This window comes from Fringilla coelebs (assembly GCF_963513975.1).
Source record: "Fringilla coelebs genome assembly, chromosome: 7".
Lineage (NCBI taxonomy): Eukaryota > Metazoa > Chordata > Aves > Passeriformes > Fringillidae > Fringilla > Fringilla coelebs.
This window is the reverse complement of record NC_140035.1, coordinates 454,150-472,521: the sequence shown is the minus strand read 5'-3', so window position 1 is coordinate 472,521 and position 18,372 is coordinate 454,150. Positions and strand designations below refer to the sequence as shown.

The 18,372-nt window shown below is 48.0% G+C and overlaps 1 protein-coding gene across 2 annotated transcripts in view; it reads right to left on the bottom strand.

Moving 5' to 3' along the window:
• The window catches only part of ACVR1 (activin A receptor type 1), a 46,460-nt gene extending 28,401 nt beyond the window's left edge, over window positions 1–18,059 (bottom strand). Inside the window, exon 1 of one of the 2 annotated variants that reach the window (XM_084208865.1) lies at window positions 17,969–18,059. The gene's annotated coding sequence lies outside the window, so the exon portion shown is untranslated. Of the gene's footprint in view, window positions 1–17,945 lie in introns of both variants that reach the window. The other variant, XM_084208866.1, reaches the window with a different exon arrangement.
• Between the last annotated feature and the right edge of the window lie 313 nt (window positions 18,060–18,372).

Below are 18,372 nucleotides of genomic sequence, written 5' to 3'. Positions count from 1 at the left end.
ACATGGTTTAATTGCTGCAGAAGCCAAGAGCAGCCAGTCTCATCCCTATTTAACAGCTGAATTCCCATGGCTGACCTCACACACACTCAGCTGCAGATGTGAAGCACAATGAAAGCTAGAGCTCTCCTTTGGGACCAGTCTGGCTTTGGAGCTCTGCACAGACTGCCTGAGAGCACCACACCTATCAGCAGCTGGGAACAAGGCGACACTCACCATTCCAGGGAGCTTATGACATATACCAGTGGCTATTTCCAAGGTCCTACATCTCCTCACAGAGCACCCAGCAACGACTGGGAATGTGACACACTGGGGACAGTGAGTCAAAGGCCACCTTCACCAACTGCTCCTGAACACAGTAAGCACCCAAACATGCTTTGGGCCAACAGCTCTCCTCACTCACGGGCTGTGATGGAGGAAACGATCGTTCTCAATAGCACACAAGGCAGCTCTTGCTCACACACAGACCATTCCACTCTTTTTCAAACAGCATCAAGCCATTTGCCTCAGAGGAAAACTCAAGTTAAAGGAGTAAATGTAGTTCCCACAAATAACCTGCAATACAAACTGTTCCTACGAAGGGTTAAAAAGCACTAAAGCACTGTCAAAGGCATGACATGAGGAAATAAATTTTGGATACTCTGGATAGTAACTGTCATCAATCTGTCAGCCAGATAATGCTGAAGGAAAGGACCAACAGTCACTACAAAAAGGTTTCTGGGTCCCTACAACTCACTGCTCAGTGGAAATGGAAAGCCAGGTTGGTCAACAAGGCCATATCTGACTTCACAGAAACCTTTGGCATTTTCACTCATCTACTGGCCACAAGACAGACTTTTCTGGGTTTCAAGCTCTAAAGCTTTCCACTCAAAAAACAAAAAGCAGCATCAAAACTCTACCCCAGGTTCTCACCAGCATAGCTCTAATTGTGAGCACTCTGAAGTTAGCAGGAACACACAGCTGCAGAGAGAAAGCAGAAGCTGCCATGTCTGCCTGTGAGCATTCAGTTAGGCCAGGAACCATCTGAACTTCAGCTGGACTAGACTCTAAGAAAACCACAATAAAATGGACTGAGGCATCCAAAATTATTCTCAGAAAATAGGCCAGACCAGGCATGAAAACATCTGGGCTTGTCTTGAGTCATGAACCACATGAGCAAGACACCCCACTGCTGCCTGCGGGCCCAAGTGAGGAATGTGAGCAGCACAAAGGTAGACAGCAGCAGTCTCCCACACCCAGATTCCCTTTCTGCATCTCCCTCCACCAAACATGCAACAGGTCCTTTATTCTAACATGCCTTGCCCATCCCAATCCAGTGGGATTTCTAAGGATGGTATTTCTGGGATGTCAGGTAATGCATACATGCTTGCAGCTGGTCAGCTAGCCAGCTCCAGGCACGTATTCCCACTTCTGAAACAAAAACAAGGCCAAAAAGGGTTAAACCATTCCAATCCTGGCCTATGCTGGCGCACATGTCCAGCTGGCCAACACTGTACACATTCCAAGGATCCCTTACTCTGCTACACCTTCCACACACACCAGCTCCCCTTCCTCCCTCCCACCCTCGTTCCAATAACTTACACAAACGGATGAGGACAAGTTTATCCCAGCTCTAAGCAGCAAACAGCCAAGACTTCATATACCAGAAGGACTGCAGCAGCTCAGCTCCTCTGTCCCTCAGATGAGTCAGTGTCAGCATTATTCCCTTTTAGCTTTACAGCATTAAGGCAAGCGAAGTGAGCATTCTCACAGAACTGCTCTCCGAGGCCAGAAAGCCCCAAAGGACTCTAAACCGCCACAGTGGGAAAGAAAGGCATGGGGATGGGCCATTGACCAGAAACTGCTACTGCCTAGACTCAGTAATGAAAGAGGGGAAAAAGGAAAGATTAAGGAGGCAGTCAGCAGAACTTCAGTAATTAATTAAAAATAATCTGCTCATACATTTTGGAAATAAGCCTGACAGGACAGACAGGTACGAAAGAGACACAGGACACAGTATATTCATGCATTTAATATAACACAGAAAATGGATAGACTATTATACATATAGCCTATGGACTAATCCAGGAAATCCTTTTTCTGGCCACCACATGTACTCCTAACATGCATTTCAGTACTCCTACTTCAGAGTGGATTGACCTGGGTCCCCTCACTGGAAGGTGCTACCACATCTGGCTCCAGGCTGCCCAGCAGAGGCTGAGAACTTGACGCCCACGTTTCAGGACAGAGCACATTTACCATACACCAGGAATAGAGCTTGCAGCTTAGTCTCCTCCAGAAGAAATCAGCATACACATGCCCAAACCACTCTGCAACTCACAATAAATGGAGCTCCTGGCATGGACAAGCTTCAAAAAACCCACTGGTGCTCCAAGACAGAGGCCCAGTGCAGGTAAGAGCCATAGAGCATGTCTGACCGACAGCCCTCACCTCAGCTCTGCATCCCCCGAAACCCAGAGGCAGCTGCTGAGGGCAAGCAGGATGCCAGGAGGGGTAAGAATTAACTTTTAACAGGGAAAGGGGGGGTGTACACCCGAAGCAAGCCCGCTGCCCCCGCTGAAGTCAGAGCTCAGTGCCACGGTGCTGGCCCAGCCTGGCAGCTGTCGGCCCCCACAGCTGGCACCGGGCACTGCCAGCCCAGGACTGCTTTCCAGGGACAGCGCCCTGGCTCTTCAGCACTGCACACACCATTAATGAAGGTTTATCTCTCCCTTTTCCTGTCAGCTCAGATCCAGACAGGCTGACTCTGTTAACATTAGAATGCTTATTTTTCCTTTATCCACTATCTCCAAGCCAAAACAACATCTGGAACTTCAGCCTGCCATACAAAGAGAGACAGATTATAACTGGAAAAAGCTACACATCAACTTCCCAAGTTTTATACGTTTCTGCTTTTATCTGAATATCCCACACGTACCTTCCAAACAGCTCCACAGGGAGAAGAACTGATTCCTTCATAGAGACTCCCAAACACAATGTAAAGGCCCCTTCCATTTCAGAATAACCTCAAATGATTATCAGAAAAATAACAGGGGCAAAACCAATAGGAAAGTTTAGAGTAAGAATTTACCATCTGCTCCTTGCACAAAAGAGAGGTGACATACCAGTGACCTAGAAAAGGAAATTAAACAAAGAATATTACTTGTGTGTGTTACTTGATAAAGTAATGGAAGAAAAATCTGGCGCCATTTCAGACTACATAAAGGTCCTACTTTAACAGACAGCTGTCTCCAGTGTCATTTAAGTGTGCTTTTTGCTTAGATCATGGTCAATGAATCATGAAAATCAATACAGATGGAAAACATAAAACCACGCTGCAGACAGGCTCAGCAGTGGAGCATGTACCAACTAGCACCAGCCTCGGCTGGAGAGAGACGTGCCAAATAAATACAGACTAGTTTTTCCAACAACATTTATTTAACTCTTAGTAGTTAATTAACAGAAGTCATGACTACTGGTTATTTTCTAACCAGCCATCCCACTGCAGTTACACACGCCAGGCTCACCACCCAAGCTCTGCTCTCCCCCGCGTGCGCTGCCTCTGCCCCACAGCTGCCGGCGCTCCCGGCCTCACCCACAGCTGCCCCCAGCCCAGCTGGGTGCTCAGACACAGCAGGGCCAGGCCGTGGTGGCCGAGATGTTCTCCAGAGCGGCCCAGCTCTGCTGGCCCACTCTCCTCCGCCGGCGGGCAGCTCTGTCCCAGCACACGGAGCTGCCCGCCAAGGCCAGCCAGGGCGCGGGGACAGCCCTTCCCCAAGGCCACGCTGCTGCCTGCTAAGCAACCAACGCTCTCAGAGCAGGAATTCTCATTTCCCAGCCCCCCTGGACGAGTTATCCCACTGCTGGTCCGGGCTGCAGGAAGCTGCCATGCTGCTGCCAATCGCAGTATTATTTTCAGCTGACAGTCTGTAAAACCAATTTGAATGGCCAAAGCAGAATGAAGTGTATGTTTTCAGAAACAAACAAAACAAGTGTCACGGGTTTCTGTGCCTAGCATCAGAGTTTTAACATAACACAGAGCAGAACCCAATTAAAATAGTTCTCGTTGAACGGAATCGGCCGCGTTGCAAGTGGAAGGACAGAGAGCCAACCTCACATTGTAGCAATGCTTTGACAGTCTCATAGCAATGACCATCAGTTCAAACACACAGCTCATGCCAACTCCAGTGAAGCAACAGCAGCATAAGCTCAAAATGGTAATTTGCTGCTGAATACAGACAGAAACTCTGTGCAACACTCAGAAATTAGTCATGTTTTAGCAGATCTTTGCTTTGCACCCAGCTGTTGCTTGTTCACAAGGCACCTACTCACATATTAGCCATTTCCCCTCTGAAAAGCAGGATTAACTCACAGCAATAGTACTCAGCAGCAATGACACTTGGCCCGCCCAGCCCCTGTCCCCGTGGGTCCCCAGCCTGCCCTGCAGCAGCCAGGCACTCCAAAGGAAGCTAAGCAGTGCCAACAAACAAGCAGATCTGAGCTGAATAAACAAATTCTCTACCGATGCTTTTAATACATTCTTTTTCTGACAGTAGGCTGAAAAAAAAGGAATTACTAAATCATCTCCAAAACCCACAGAAGTGACTGAATTATATGAACTCACTTGACAGTATGAGCTAGTAAAAACAGAAGTCACCCCTACTGATGTGCACAGCCCTTTGGGAACATTCACCACAAACACGGACAAGACTGAGTTCCTCTGTACCAGAGCTTTCCCACTGAGGGCTGATGGCAAGGACTTCCCGCATTTCCCACTCACCATTTTCAGGACAGATCATCTAACAATCCTCATGGCTTCCCAGAGCAAAGACAATCACAACCTGGGCTAGCAGAGTTTGAAGCTAAAACCAGTGAGTCGCTATTGTGTGAACTTGGTTATTGGTCGGATTTGTTTCTCATGAAGAGACATTTATGCAGTCAAACAAAATCTGCTCTGCCTAGCATTTCCCTGAATCCCAAGAGCACTGTAGCAGCATTCTCCCAATACCCATTTCATGACCATGCAGGAAACTGAGCTGCAGCTACCTACACAAGTTACACCACTGAACTACTTAACCAAGAAAAGCGCTTCGATCTAGTCTCTTTTTCTGTTCCCATTCTTAAAACCACAATCATTTCCACTCACTCCAAGCTCCACAAAGTGATCATTTGGGGAAGACAAGGGTTGCTGGACACCAGTCAACACTGACCTACGGATACAAACACACTGCTGCAAGAAACCCTGCTACTAAGAACTGAGCTAAGAACTCTGCTAAGAGATGACTCCTCTGCTCAGAGACACCTATTTTTGGACTTGCAACTGTACATTACCTCCTCCAGCAGCAATAAACCCCACATGTCCCTGCAGCACTCAGTGCTCTCTGCTCTGGAGCCCTGCCACTGTCCCACCTCCATACACCCAGAGGCAGACAGGCTCCTCTCAGCACCACAGGTAAGCCTCGAGCACAAGGCAGGTCTTGTCTGCAAACTGCTGGGAACACAAATTCCAAGCAGAGCCTCTGCTCCATGGTCTGTATTTGACCAAACAACACAGCCTCAGCTCACCTGCCACCAGGTGAGGAGGAGAGGGCAAGAGATGTTTGAACAGCTCTGCTGTCACCCCTGCAAAGGCCTGAGATGCCACTGCACCATGACAGAGGTACCAGCAGCACCAGCTTAGAGCAGGCAGAACAAGACACAAAAAAACCCCAAAAACATGGAGCTCCCACAGCAGGGCTACAAAGAAATCAAACAGCTTCAAAATAATTCTGTGGTAACCCTCCCAGGGGCAGAGTCGCCAAACTGGCAATTCTAGGGAGGGCTGGACAAGCCAGAGCTCTCTGCAGGTCTGCACGGCTCCCTGGGAGAAAGCAACCCCCTGGCCACCCGAAAATCCAGCCAGGCTGCACAAGCTGCTCCCAGAAAGGAGCACCACACTGACTGACTTCAGCACTGCTTGGAGTATTTCACTCCACTTGAGCAAGGATGCACTTGGGATGGAACTTTGTTTGGACTACTACCAGGAAAAAAAACAGCTACAGAAATGAAAAATAAACCCAACTGAGTAATTGTGTGAGCATAATGATTCAAAATTCAAAGTTTAAAACAAACAAAACAAAAAATTTCCCCACAACCCACACACTTGGAATTTTACCTGGTTACCTGAAATTTTCAAAACAGCATTTTACATTGCTATGGGTGGAATATTCACTTCAGGTTTTGGTGTGTCGTTTAATGCTTCCAATTTGATCAAGGTAATTTAAGTCAGGAAGTTGAGAACAATTTAAATAACCAATTTTAGATCTGATTTTGTTCTTATATTTGCTCTTTTGTAAAAAGGGTTTAATTGTTGCTGAAGACAAATGAACATCTTGTTAAGACTAACTAAACAGTCTTTAAAGACCATTTCCTTCTCCATCCCTCTACTCCAACACCCAGAAACTCAGGTCCCCATTTTTTATGGAAAAGGATACATTTGTTTTGCTTCTTCACTCTTATAAATACAATACTTTGATGTTTATTTTTAATTGGAGAACAGGCTTACAGTGGCCTGACTATGCTAATTATGCAAGAAAAATTATCAAGGCCTTTTGCAAGTCAGGCCCCCTTACTAGCCCAAGGACACAGGAGCTGCAGCTCTCGAGCTGACCTGGCCTAAGCCAGCATGGGGAGCTTGTCAGGGTGACCTGGGCAGGGGAGACAAGAGCACCCTGCATCTCGGCTCCTAGATCTGCTTTGCTGCTTTTGGGAGTCCCTGGGCGTGCCAGCCCACACACTGCCATGACAGTGTGGAAGGTCTGAAACACCCTCTAAAAATCTCTGACCTGTTAGATGGGAGGGAGTGTTTAACCACCTTTAAACCCTCCTCATGATGCAGCTGGGCTGAGCATTTAACAAACTTTATTTAGCATTTACTGTGGGGTTTTATGAAAAGCAAGTAAACAAAAATACAAATTAAAGTAAACCCAAAACAGTTCAGACATTTAAAGTAATTTTAACTTTTATACTCCAGACGCACAATCCCAAAGGTGCCGCCTGTTTGTGCACAACCTTCAGGGGAGAGTCAGCTCAGCAATGAAAATCTCATGAATTCCTCAAATCTTTCCAAAAAGACTTGTTCTAAGTCTAATTTAGTTTAAGTTTTAGCTTGGTAGTTAGTAATTCAGAATTAAATCAGATGCTATTTTTTGCATGTTTTACATGAAAAATATTAACTATGTTCCTCTACTGTACTTAACATTTTAAATTACTTTAACAGAGAAGACATGATCTTCATGTGTTTTTTGTTTGTTTTGTAAGAAAGTAGGCTTTCAAGATCAGAGAATCAACAGGATCTCTCTTTAAGATCAGATACTCAAATATTTCCTTGGTGTCTCAGGAAACGGACCAACTATTACACCAGAAAATCCACCTCCATGCTCAGCTCTAACTAATATTGGCCATACAAGCCTCTTTCCTTTGGCCTTGGTTTGCTTCTTGACACAGCAGCTAGCTACTAAAGGCCCATAATTATCTCCCAAAAAGAAGGTAACACATTAAGCACTTTTTTCCTCCAGCGGTGGTCCTAAGAACAATTTGGGTAAAACCTGCAAGCTGCACCAAGCTTGTCAGCTAACACACTCTCAGGCGTCTTTCAAACAATTATGATGTGCAAGTCCTTTTGGCTTCTCCAACATTCATTTTTTAAATAATATGTCTTGATGAACTGAAGTTCAGAAGAATCCCTCTTTCACATACAACCAAACACACCTGTGGAACTGAAACAAGATCAATCATGTCAAAAAAGCTCAAATATTTTTGGAAGAATATTTCAGAACTTGGAAAAAAAGCCCTACATTTGGTATCCTTTCCCACCACTGGCACATTGACCCATCAGAGACTTTATTTACAGCCTCTGGGTCGCTGCTGTTTGTGGCTTTGCTTCAGGTTCATACCCCTTCGCGGCCAGCACTTCAGAACAAACCTTTTCTAGGCCCACTCAGGTTGGGCTGGGTGAGCCGTGCCCCTCTGGGGGACCCCAAAGCCCCCCAAGGAGGGTCCCAGCAGGCGCAGGGACAAAGGGCTGTGCTCTCCAGCCTCCACACCCGGGGAGCAGAGCCCTCGCACTGCCCACAAGGAACAGCTATAAAAACCACAGTCCCACCCTGGGAGACATCACATTGCCCCTGGGAATCTCTCAGGCAAGGCCATCCCAAGGCAAACACAGCAATCCTTTGCCACCACATTTCTCCTGACTTGCCAGCAAGGAGCTCGCCACCACAGCGACAGTGAGCTGTGGTCACCAGAACAAGGCAGCCCACCCAAGACTCCTCTGACATGCTTCCAGCCACTGTTTCATCCACACTCTCAGGACAAGATGCACGTGCAGAGGTGAACAGCACTAATTGTCAGCTGACAAGCAGTAACTTACTCTGTCAGAGACACCTGGCTACATGCCTGGCCCTTGGCCATTCCCTCCTCTGATGGAGTCCCACAAAGTGTCCCTGAGTGCCCCTTTTTCACACTGACCCCCTAATGACTTGTACTCGTTATGGGGGCCAAACACCATCTTGGTTCTCCAGAACTCTCCTTTAGGAGACCCTACAGCAGAGACCACCTTCACTCCCAGCACAGGGGCTCTTCACCCCATAAACCTTGCAGGCCCAGAGCCAGGGCCACTTTCAGCTCACAGGCATGTCAATTCCTACCAGGAGGCAGCCAAAAGCTCCAGGTGAGGCTCCTTACCTCCCCAGGAAAACAAGGATTTGCCAATTTGTTTTGCTCAGTCACCCTGTGGCGCACACACCCCTGAAGAAGTGCACATGCTCTTCTTTCCAGATTTCCATCACAGACCGGAAAACTGTGAATCTCTGTCTTCAAGGAGGGAACCTGTTGATGTTTTCACTCAGGTCTCAAAAGAGCCATCAAGTACCAGGAGACAAACACGGCAGACTTTCCAAAGCTGCCAGGAACAGTTCTCACTATTCCTCACAGGAGCAGTGCAGGCTGTCACGGGAAACTTGCTGGGGCCACACAGGACTGATGCTGCAGAGCAAGAACAATGGTGACAGAACCCCGTGCAGAGGAACAGCAGTCTCTGAATTGCACCTACTTCACATCAGGCTCAAAATACAAGCGAGCTCTCAAAATGCCTTTCTCCTGCCTCCATCTGCCGCTGTGTTCTGCGCTGGGGCTCTAAGGACCCAGCCTTGCGGAACAGCTTCCAGTTAATTCACCTTTTCCATTTGCTTTAGTCCACTCCCCAGAGCTCCATATCCAGTAGATATTTATTTTAAAGCTAAGCCAAAGCCATTCAAACACTAACACTTCAGGGCCTTCAATACTCCTGGTTGCACACAGTAGGGCCTCTTTTAGAATAAAGAGCGTCCACTTTGGGAACTAAACCAACATAATTATAATTGGGCTGCATGTCAAAGTTTTACAAATCCCCAGACTGGAAATAAAGTAGGTTTTACTCCTCACAGATCCTTTGTTACAGAAGGCATAAAACTGCACTGCAGCCTCAGGAACACAAATTCCTCACCAGAGATTCCAGAAACTGTGTAAAAAAACTGAGCTTCACTATCCAGTTTGCTGTTCTGGCTCCTCACTGCATGGCATTCTGGCTTTCCTAATGGAGAAACAAGTCAAAGTTCCCTCAAAATCCTGGACACTGTGTGAAAGTCCAATACATATTTTCTTTGAATGTCTAAACAATGTCCAGGATCAAATCCCAACCAAAAAGATGAAGTCAAGGACTTTTCCAGTCATTAAAACATGCCACTTTTGCATCAGGCATGGAAATACTGTATTTCTTTCAGACTTCCGATGGTGTTTAGGTTTTTATTTCCATAATTTAGGAACAGTCATATTGATTCACTCATTCTTCAAAATATTACTTGTGTCATAAGGAAGCTGTATGGAGGGAATAAAGAGGTTCAGATTTTAGAACAGGTTTTGCAGAACAACCATGCCCAGGTTTGCTTTAGGGGTATGACACGAGTCTTACAAATGTGTAAAATACCTACACCAAGACAGAAAAAACACCCTATTGTTTCGGCAAGCTAGGACACGTTACTCCGATTATTCTCCACTGGAGGTTGATGCAAACATGCCAGGTCCACAAACACAGACAAAAGTGTCTATGTGGCATTTCTGGCACATTCGTAAAGGCCCAACTGACAACCAACTAATGTGAGAGAGCAAAAGCCATGCCAAGGAGTTGTTCAAGAATTTAAGAAGTGCACAGTCTGAAGGGCAGGACCCAAGAGAAAAGACATGGAGGAAAGGCCAAGGAAGCCAGCAGCCACCTCCCAGCCAGGCCACCGCAGCACACAACCTGGGGACTTGAGGTGGGGCAACACAGCCCACCTTGCCGAGTAGTCTTTTAGGCGGAGTTTTTTCTTCTATCCCAGTGACTTGAAATAACTTGAATGTTTCTTTCTGGACAGAGACGGGTTCAAATTATGCAAAGAAGCTGGAGGACAGCCAAGACTCAAAGGCTTTAACCTTGATCCCAACCACAAAGATGCACCTCTGCTCTCACAGACGGGCGTTTGCGAGCTGGTCTGGGCACAAAGCGCTGCCCAACTGAGCTAAAGGGAGAGGAACACGACATCAAAGTAAGATCCTGTGCTACCTCTGGCAGGGAGGACAGCTCCCGAGTCGAGAGATAAACAGAGATGGTCCCACCACATACACACCTAGACACCCCTAGGAAGGAAAACGGGTGGAGTAAAAAGATGCTTGCATGGCGATTTTCATCATCATCATTTCATTTAGACTCAGGATCTAGACAGGTTTTGCAACTCAGTCCAAAAATAAAGTTCAAGTGGAATAAAAGTTACTTAGATCAATGCTCAATATGTAAGAATGCATGTCCAGAAAAGAATTTCCTATGTTTTTCAAGTATTTATTTTCCTATTGTAATCACAATCCCCAAGAGAACACACCCCTCTGTTTTGTTGCGTTTTTTTTTTTTTTTTAATTCACAAGGATCAGTATTTTTTTCATGTGCTAAGGGTACATCTCAACTGCTCTTTCTTATCATTTAACTTGAGCCAGTATTTAGAAGTCAAATTTAAAATAGCCTTTTTTTAATGCACAACTTATTGTAATTCCACTCCTAAGGAGATAGAAATTTGTTAGTTTAACCCTCAGACTGGTGCACTACAAGCTGTACATGTTTTTGTTCTGACAACAAAAAATGAGGAGTAGAACACAGAGTAATCCTACAAGATTGACTGCCACAAACTCCACTGCCAAATCATCCTCCTGATCCTGAAATCAGCTGGAATTGGCCTTTTTTTCTCTTTTATTCCCACTGGTTCCCCTCACATTTATCATCCTGTGCATGTACTTTTATATCTCTATCTTTATTGCCAGTTAGTCTTTAAGTTCTATTCAGCAACTTCTGGAGAACAGAAAATTTTTATTCTCTATGTTGTTTATCACTCCAGCCTGGGATTTGCCCAGCCCATGCCATCAAAGTTGATGTTTTAGCAGGCTGCTACCCACAACTGCAGCTGCAGCAAGCAGTTTACTCTCCAGCAGCAGTGAGGGCTGCAATTAAATGGATTAAAAAAAAAAAATTACTCCTTATGAAGTCAAGAAGAGTTTTAATGTGCAGTATGGACATGCAGCATGGACACAGCTTTTACCAATAACCAACCTGCAGCATATCGCCTATCTCTTCTCTAACATAAGAGTATTAGAACGTAATAGGATACAACTGATATTCTCTTAAACCAAACCATTATCTTTTCATTTTGTTTTCACTCTTAAAATTCAGCCTTAAAATTACTTTAATTGTTGCAGTCTTCCCACACAAATACAAGAGACAAGTTTATTGCAATGGAGAGCTCTAAATAGCACAGTCTGGTTTAGGCTGACTAATACAAACATGCATTTTGTTTAATTTTACATCTGTTCCTAGGGAGATCTCGCTCTCATCTCCTCTACCTCGCGTTCCACAGCACCTGACAGCACAGGACATCACCCGCCCCGGCGGGCTGAGCAGCGTGGGCAGCTCTGGCTCCATGCGTGGCAGCTCGGGGGACAGGCTGGCCACTGCTGTCACGTCCTGCAGAGAAGGGAGGGCAGGCAGGCATGTGGGACCGCCAAAAACGTGTGTCCGAGCACATCCTGGTGTCACGGCCAAAGCCAAGAGCAAGGCAGCAGCAAGGAGACCTGCAGGAACCCTCCCCGGGGAGCGGAGCACAGCAGGTCCAAGGCACACCAAACACTCCCAGGGTGCAGCCAAGCGAGGCGCCCGCCTTCACAAACACTCCGAGGCAGCTCACAGTCCTCTGCATCTGCTCACTCACTCACACCCTCAGAAATCCCTCCTTAGCACCAGCACAAGAAAAATACCTGGGAATTAACCTGGGTTAGAAGTAACCCGGCAGAGGCGGACAAAGCTGTAACCAAATGAATGCCTTATCCAGTGTATCACATGGCCAGAGACACCAGAACAGGAAAAAGAACAGCGCATGGAGAAGGAGAAGCAGGACTACTTACTCCCCTGCCATTAGTAGCCGGCGAAAAGGTTTGCACAACCACAGCCCCAAGTGCCTGAAACCACTGAGCCAGGAACCCCAAGCCATTTGGGGGGAGGGCTGGAGGGGCCTGCTGGGGCACACCGACTCCTGAAAGCAGGGCTCAGCAGCTTCCAGGACTTCAAAGGGAAGCCACTTCTAGGCTCCGAGCTATCCGCACAGCCAAAGGCAGCTGGCGAGGCTGCCAGCCCTCTCCTGCTGTCACAGGAGCCTCGCCAGGCAAACAGCAGACCTGCAATTAGAAGAGGTGTTTGTTGGCCTCTCTTCTGCAGCTCATTAGCAGAGGTAAGGTCTGCAGTCAGAACAAGAAAGTCCCGACCTCCAGTGAGCACAGCTCACTAGACTGCTCTGCAAGACAAGGAACACTCCTCCTACCAGCTTCCATTCAACAGGATGACCAGCTTCAGCATGCTGAGAAGGAACATTCCAGGCACTCAAGACAGAAGGTTAAGTGCTTGCAGCAACACATCTTCTGTAAAAAGGCCTAGATAACAGCTTTTGGTGTTCCCCCTCACCATCTTCTATCTCCATCTTGGTTATTTCAGACAAGAGAAATTACTCCAAAGGCAGCCTTGGACAATCACCAAAATGAAGGTCTTGGTTTTAATAAGCTTTTCTTAACAAAGCCAAAGCCTTCCTTTCCCTAAAGCAGACTGGAGTTACTCTACAACAGGCTCCAGACACTTTCAGACCTATCTTTCCAGCAGCATCATAGGCAGGGAACAGTGACTTGGTCTGACCCTCCAGGAGCGTTTCAGAAGGGGGGATGCAGTGACAACAGGACTTCTGGGCTGAGAGCCACTGAACTGCCTCTGCACACCAAAGAGAGGAACAACCCACAACACACAGCCCTAACCAGCAAAAACCTGACTCCACAAGAGGCCAGGAGCAGATGCTCAGGAAAGAGCATAAGGACACAGCATAAAAGGGTCATTCTTCTACGCTCCTCTCATTCCAACCCCACACCTCCCAGTCAAAGGTAAATTCCCAAGCCCAAAGCTGCACTTCAATCACGGTATTTACTGGCCCCCCACAGGCCTACCAACAGATCCAACTGTTTCTCAAAAGAAGAATAAGTCTCCTGAATATCCCACCGCAATCAGTCTACAGCTTAAACATGCACCACACAAACACTACTGGTTTTCATTTTAAAGATGCTGACAATTGATTGCACCCAGTATTCCCCATTTCTTGCATAATAAGGAATTACCTAAGACCATCCCTTCCCATTTACTCACATCAATTGTGACTTTAAGATCTATAATATTTCCTTTCAAGCATTTCTCCCCTTTGCAAGTCAGTTTATTTACACACCACCTCACCCAGCCTGCAAAACAAGGCTGAGCCAACACCCTGTTGACCTATAACAGGTCCCAAGCTTGAAGAAACTGTGGAGCTGAAGGATATTGATTATCCCAATTGCTCAGGGACTTGCAATGCTTTTGCAATCAAACAGAAGTCAATCCCTTGGGACGAGGGACCTTGATCTGGGGGGCTTGAGAGGCGTTTCAGAGCTGGTGGCACACCAATTTGCAGGCACAAGGAAGGCAAAGCACGTTCTCACCACTGCTGGCAGAACCCTGTGTCCAAGAAGCCCTGGCCCCAGCACGCTGCCAGGCACAGCCAGCATGGTGAGGCTCTGCATGGAAGGTAGGAGCACAGCAAAAGAGGGATCTGCACTACCTGCCAGACTGATGCAGCACCTGATGCTGAGTATCCAGGAGCAGATGGATCACAGCTCTGCCCTTCCAGGGGAACAGCAGCATGTGAACTGCCAGCAGAGAACACGGGCACTGGAACTGCAGTGCTGCATTCTCCCACCCAAAGGAATAGCTGTGTACTTACTGCACTGGGAGCACGGGCACACTCCTCACGCTCCTTCCAGAAAACGGCACCCCATGCACTTCATAGCAAAGGCGTGCTCCAATGCTGCTTCGTAACTGCAGCTCGTTCTCTGTGGATCTTCTCACCAGAGCAGAAATTTGGGAGTGTGTTCTGAACAACCTCAATTCACAGATGCAAATCACTCTGAAATAGGAACCTGCGAGCACTGTACACAATTCCAGAAGACCACATGTTAAGGAGGGGATTACCATCACCTGAGACTGGGTCAGGTACAAATTCATGGTCCAATGTAACACAGAAAACTATTGGACTACAACCGCTTACTGTTATTGGACTGTACTTCTACGCTTTTGAAAGCATTACTCTCAAACCGTGTTTCGGCTGCAAACATAGTGAGGAAAAAAGGAATTTCTTGAAAGCATTTCCATGGAATTCCGTACATTTCATAGTCAACAACATTTTATAAATTTGTCATCCCAGAACAGTTTTCAAACACATGTGAACCAACATTGCTAGAAAACACCATCATTCCTGATTTTTACAGATATGTACAGGATATAAATGCCTTACACTCACAACATGTGGCCACAGAACTTGTCCACAGCAGTACCCAAAAGCTGAGGATCTTGATAGCACCTGGTATCTCTGTAACTAAGATGCTCTTAAACTCTCAGTCTTGATTACCCTCAGGTCCTAAAGTAACTAATCCATCCCCTAAACCACGTGCACACCCTGGCTGAGGCCAGCGTGTCACCCACCTCTGTGATATCCCTGAATCCTCATACACAGAGGCACTCAGCAATTACCCGTGTTCAACACCAACACTGCAATCTGCTGTAGCTCCTGACAGCTGCACAGGTGAGTGGGACAAGTTTTCAACCTGTTTATACGCACTAGAGCAGGTATCAAGATGCCCATTTGAGAGTTCCAATACCAAGAATTTAAATGAATTCAAGTAGCTTTTCTTTGGCAGGGACAAGAAAGGCTGAACGGGTGCCTAATTATTTCACAACGGCTGTCCCTAGATCCTATTTTAGCAGCGGGCTTTCATTAAATTTAAGCATGACTTCAGAGTACCAGCTGGCTGGAAAAAACAAAAACCACAAACACAACCCACTCACAACACCCCACGGGTGTTCTTTCCCCCGCCCATGTTCTCTTCCTACCCCCATTGAGGGCTTGGAAGACTCCAGTTCCATTTGGAAAGCCAGCCTCAAAAGCAGATAAGTTCTGCAGGAAATGGCTATATTTAGTCCTCCCCTTTCACCTCAGCTCCTCCACACACTTGCATTCTCCTGCAAAAGGATCCTTCTACTCAGTGATAGAGGTGATCTTTAGCAGGTCACCTCAGCAGAAAGAATGCAACCAACTTCATACATATTAAGAGAAAAGCATAAACAATCACCAGAATATCAAATATTCAGCTACTAAGGCATACAATAAAATTCTCACGTCTCAAAGCGTGTTGAATTGCAAGCTCCAGGAACACAATATGCCCAAAATCAGTTTCTGAGTGGTGCCCATGGAGTGCAAGGCTGAACCTCTGCACACACTATCCGGTTTTCACCAATTTTGTCAGTAACTAACACAGCCATCCTATTCTCTACAGAATATAAACATGAAGCAATGAACTTGACAGCTCTGCAACTTAAATATTTTTCTAATAAATAATTTTCTAAATTTGTTTCCTGATAAATCATAAAAAAACAGTTAACAATGGCTCCTGGGCAGCAAATATCAGCAACACCTCTGGAAACATCATCAGCACCGGGTCAGTAGGATTTCCCTTTCCCAGCTTGAAACTTTGAAACACATTGTAAGACTTAAAAGTGAAAACATATAAAGGGGCTTTTTCTCCCCTCAAGTTGTTTTGTTTAAATAACAGCTTCACCTGATATAATTCTGTCCTAACCATGATTTAGGCCTATAAGAGCTGATTATTTACAAGCTGAGGAGGTTGAGGCATGAACTAAGTCACATCAACAGACCTTAAAGTTTGTCCCAAAGTGAAGACAGAACAAAACACACCTCTCGTTCACTGTGAGGAGACAAAGAGGCAAAAGGTTACAGTCGGGAACCACTCCCAAGTCCTGCGCCAGCGGGCAAGGAGCACACATGGCCCCCTGAAACAGAGGAATGCAGGTCTTATCCCAGCAAACAAATCCGGAGGGAAGGCAAACCTCTGAAACACACTTAACACCTCCAGGGGAGAGCACAGGGCATACAGGAACTTTTTGTTCCTTTAAAACAGATCTCTAACACCTCCTCAAAAAAAAAAAAAAAAAAAAAAAAAAAAAAAAAAAAAAAAGTTTCGGCCATCAAAGGCCCCAGCCGTGCACTTGAGAGCTCTCCACAGCCAGGACTCCAGCTTTCCCATTTCAATTGCAAGGCACCCCAGCACTCTTCAAACATCTCCAGCCCTTCAAGGACAGGGCTCCGAGAGTATTTGCAAAGTGCCTGCCGCATTCCAGGTCGCCACCGTCCCTCTGAAGATGAGTATAAGGATCACAGCAAAGATCGTATTACAGGAAACAAAAGAAAAGTGAAAGTTTAAAAATAGACTTGTCACTGCCCACAGCTAACTGCTATAGCCACAGGAGTCTTCTTCAAGGAGAAGCTGGGCTTCGATGCAGACCATAAAAACATACGAGATTTGGAAACAGAATCTGTTCTCTTTTGGGAACTCAATGCATCGCTGTAAAACGTGGTTTTGTACAAACGTGCCAGTTCTGCAGCTCAGTCCAGAACCTGGAAGTTCTCTCACCAGTAACATCATCCTGAGGCACTCCAAGTGTGCCTCCAGCACACCTATATGAACCCAGCTTTTTGAGAACCTGATGAAGGCGAGCTGCTCTTTCAATTACTGGAAAACAAAGTGGTTTCGTTTCAATTTATGTAAAAATACTGCGGGAAACTGCGAGAAACTAAAGTTCTTTTACCACTTTTAATAGACAGAGTTGGAAAGACTGCCTGGGTAGCTTCCCCTACTAGATTGATGGCCCAGATTTCCCAGACCAGCACGAGGGTTCAGAGCCGCCAGGCCGGCAGGCACACCTGAGCGGGCCGAGAGGGCTGTGCGCTCCAGGCCGTGCTCCCCGCGCAGCCGAGTCCCGGCAGGAGCCAGCCCCTCCTGCCCGCTCCCGTGCCCGCAGCCCGGGGAGGGCTGGCGGCGGCCCCGGCGCTCAGGACCCGCTCCGGCGGCTCTGGCCGCGGCAGCAGCCCCTTTAGCAGATGGCCCGGCACCAGGGACTTTGGCCTGTACCTCTGCTATGCCCATCAAACCTCGGACTTCCAGCGCATGCCGGGGGCAGCCACGGGGAGCTCGCTGCGCTCCGCGCCTCCCAGCCGGGAAGCTCCTGCAGCCGCACGGCAGCCACGGCCAGGGAAATTAACCCTGCCCGACCAAACCCGCCGCAAGTTAACAAAAGCAGGGAGAATGGAAGCCCCAGCCCTGCCCGCCGCGCGGCACCGCGGCGATGCTGCGCCCCCCGAGCGCGGCTGCGGCACCGCGGGGCCTTTGTGCGCCCCCCGCCCGGACCGGGACCCCGCGGCGGCGCCCCCGCGAGCCCTCCCGGCGGCGGGACCAACCTGCTCCGCCGGCACGGACTCACCCGCTGGGCCGGCGCGACGGGGCGGGACGGAGGCGGACGGAGCTGGCCGTGCTGCGGCACTGCCCCGCTCAGGCCGGCGGGGCCGGGGGCGGCCGCGGGCGGCGGCGGCTCCGCTGACAAAGGAGCGCGGGCGGGGCAGCGCCCGCACCGGCAATGGCCGCGCGTCACTTCCGCCCGCCGCCCCGCCCAGCGCCCCCTGCCGGCGTCGCGGGGACATGGCGGGCTCGGGCTCGGGCTCGGGCTCGGGTTCGGGCTCGGGCTCGGGGCACAGCCGAGTCCCGGCTGTGTCCGGCTGGCTCTGGGATGGCCCCGGGAGAGACTCCAGCCCTCCCCGGGCTCTGCTCGGGGCAGGAGCTCTGCCTCCTGTGCCGGGAGCTCCCGGGCTCAGCCCTGCCCGCGGCTCT